Below are 3,942 nucleotides of genomic sequence, written 5' to 3'. Positions count from 1 at the left end.
CGGACAGCTGAACAGAGAGCTGAGATCAAGTTCTGTTTGTTTGCTCTTACTTTTATTAAATATATATTGTTCTCACTGTAAATACTGAGCACTGGCCATATGGATAGTTGGGGTTATTATTTTGGACTGAACTAGAACCCTGCCACACACTGTTACACACTATTACACTTCGCTTTGTTACACTGTTATACACTATTACACTCGGCTCTGTTACACTCTGTCACATTCTGTTACACACTATTACACTTGGCTCTGTTACACTCGGTTACACTTGGCTCTGTTACACTGATACATGCTATTACACTTGGCTCTGTTACACAGTTACACATTGTTACACTTGGCTCTGTTACACACTGCTAGACTGTTACACTTAGTTCTGTTACACGCTATTCCACTCTGTTACACTCTGCTTTGTTACACACTGCTAGACATAATTATATTCTGCTTCACTCTGCTATTCGGCTGTTACACTGTTATACACTGTTACACTCGGTTCTGTTACACACTGTTAGACTGTTACACTTATTTTTGTTACACACTATTACACTCTTTTCCACTCTGCCCTGTTACACACTGTTACACTCTACTTGGTTACACACTGCTACACTCTGCTCTGTTACACACTATTATACTATTTTACACACTTGCACACTAGTACACAGTGTTTCACACCGTTACACATTATTACATGCTGTTCCACTCATTTGTGCAGAAACAATACAACTCCCACACAAAGATCTGTTTTCACTTTACTTTTTTAATGTTTACAGTTATAAATCATATTTATTTACATGTTAGTTTATTTATTTACATGTATCATAATGTAGTTTTACAGAAGTGAAACATAAAAAAGTACCTTAATGGTGCATTGTAATGCATTGTGGACTACTATACACCAGAGGGTGAGACCAAGTCAAAGTCAAGTCCCAAGTGTTTGTGCTCAAGTCCTGAGTCGAGTCCAAAGTCTAGGCAGTCAAGTCTCAAGTCGAGGCCAAGTCCTAAACGATTCCTTAAAAGAATTAACTGCTGAGGCACTGGGAGGACATTTTTGGTTTAGCTATCCATAGTCTAGTTGTGAGATGGAAGCTTTTAGAAGTTATTTTCAAAATATTTGTCTGTCGAACACCACCAAGTGTAACAAATGCAATACCCACTCCTATAATCCCAGATATTTGAAGACACTTTCGCACCTTGAATTGAATAAAATAAAATAAAATGTAGAATTTATACATTAAGCATCCAGAAGCCCTGTGACAGCTGGCGACCTATTTTATACAAGATTGCCTAAAAATTACTCCTACGTAATGTTTTGTTTTTAAATAAAAAATGTAAAGGACCACATCACTTTTTAAAATGACTTGTTCTGTCAGTGACAGAATGAGTTGAATACAAGCATAATTTAGATTTTTGTCACATTCCTTCAAGAAATCCAGAATGGCTTTTATGAAAGGGAATGAGATCCACTCCCCCTGGTGGGCAAAATCAAACCCTGTCATTTCCATTAATTCTGGACTTCCTGAATCATTTTCTGTCAGGTCTCTGTGTCTGCCTCTGTGTGTCTCACCTCGTGTTTCCAATTAAATAATGGCCTTCTCCCACTGTGTGCTCCTATCGTTGTGTTCCACAGGTGTGCACCACGTGCCGTGGGTCTGTGGTTTCTGTCCAAACGCGAGGCACAGGCGGTCAGCGTTCTGTTCAACCACGGTCAGTGCCGCTGCATCGCGGGGACGGACCGCGGACGTGATTGCAGAGAAGCTCGGAGCTCGGAGCCTCCGTGTTCCTGCGCGGAGCTGCAGGAGCGCGATCAGCGCCAGAGTGGAGTGGCTGCTCCTGCGTTTGAGCAGAAAGCTAAAGGCTCCCATTTCTGTGCCGCAGCCAGCCGGGGCGCGCTTGAGTGTGGGGCAAGTCTCCGGAGGGTTCACTCTCTCAGAACAAACACGGAAGTTGCGGCTGCAGCTCAGCGGCTGCAAAAAATAACAGTTAACTAAACAACAAGTGCCAAGTGGAGGATGTAAACGACAACAGAGGATTCATAAGATCTGGATCTGCAGCCAAGCTGAGACTACTGTTGTAACATCGCATATCTGCGGAGCTCTTAAGCACCGCCCACTTTTCAAGCTCCTCTCTGCGGTGGAAACGGGTACCGGAGTCGAGCTCCAGTTTCGCTTTGCCGTACTGCTCCGTACCACTTCGTACCGCTCCGTTCCGTCCCCGCACTTTTGTGCGGTGGAAACGGGGATTAATTGACCGTCATGGACCCAGCGGACTCATCAACTCCACATCCCGACTTTAAAGATCCCCATGACCTGCTCCAGTCCGGCCTGTTCACCTGCGACCTGCTCCAGTCTGGCCTGGTCGTCTGCGACCTGCTCCAGCCTGTTTCCTGCCCGGCCTATGTGTTTGCCTATAACCTACTTCCAGCCCGGCCTGTGTTTGCCTGTGGCCTGTTTCAAGCCGGCCTGTGTTTCACCAGTGACCTGTTCCTATCTGGCCTGTTTCTCGTCTCCTGTTTCTCGTCCCCCCCAACACACACACACACACACACACACACACACACACACACACACACACACACACACACACACACTCAGTCTCTAGTCTTTTCTCTCCTTTGCTTAACCCCCTAGTCTCGACTTTCCTGCTTTACCTGACTTGTTGGTCCGTTGCTTGTTGTCCTGTGGTCCCCGGGGCATTCCGAGTCCCCCCCCCCCCCCGGCTCCCAGTGCCTTCTGAGTTCCCCATGACCTTCCAGGTTACCCCCCCTGTTTTTGGGCCGTGACGTGATGGCCCTTGAAGGGGGGGTACTGTCAGGTCTGTTCTCACCTTGTGTTTTCAATCAACCAATGGCCTTCTCCCTCTGTGTACTCCTTTCATTGTGTTCCACCTGTGCGCTTCTCATGTGTATATAAACCCTTTCCCTCAGTTGTCTTTGTCAGTTTGTCTCGCCTCTCGTCATGTCGCTCCTGTGTCCCTGCGTTTTCCTCGTGTTTCCTGAACTTAAATAAACCTGCTTTTTATGGAACTTCCTGAGTCTGCGCTAGGGTCCATCCACACTCCACCTGCATTCCCTGACACTTTCAAGTAATGTGACAAAAACCTAAGGCAGCGTATATTTGTCCGGTCACGGAACTGAAATTACTTTTGCTATTTCAGACATCAGAGAAAGATGGCAACAGGTGGAGGCTGCAGGTTGGCAGGTCCTGCGAGCTTGATATGCTCCAAGGAGTCGCCAAAGTCATCTGACAACAGTGGACCTGAAGCGAAGCCACAGCTGCCTAATCTGAGAAAAAGTGGGTAACTAAATACAAATCAGTATGTGGTTATTGTCTTTTGTGCTTGCCACGGTGTTACTGTCAACGTGGAGTGACTGGCAAGCTCTTTGCTGCCAGTCGGATCACACGGCGATGCGCCACTCACCACCGCAAACATGCCTGTTCTTAAACACGGCAGTTGTGCCTGTCGATCAGCTCCCATGTTGATGGGCGCCGCCGATGGTCAGCTGTTTCAACCTTGCTGTGCACTTTACTGTACTCTTACTGTGTGGGGATGTACATCTAAACCCCAGACCTGGTGACAGGGAAGAGCTAACAGGAGCCAATGGCATTTTAGCCATGTGTGGAGCTGCAGTCACAATCGCAGTGAGTTGCCCTTATGAGCACACACAAACAAATGGACAAAACTGTTTGCCATCTACACTGCGCACGACTGAGGATATACCTGTAACATCGCTGCTTCCTACAGCAATAAAGTTTGACGTGCCTTTCCCCAGACGGTATCGAAACCTCGCATAAAGAGATCATATCGGGTGATTTGGCATGGACATGACACACAGCAATACTCTGTCCAGATACTGGGGTAAACAAACGGAATGGTGTTATGAAGAAAGCTGGAGCATCACATGACTCTATGTGCTCGCCTCATCCATTCATGCCATGTCACCAA

The sequence above is a fragment of the Blennius ocellaris genome (genome assembly GCF_963422515.1).
Source record: "Blennius ocellaris genome assembly, chromosome: 19".
NCBI lineage: Eukaryota > Metazoa > Chordata > Actinopteri > Blenniiformes > Blenniidae > Blennius > Blennius ocellaris.
Note: the sequence above shows the minus strand (reverse complement) of the source record.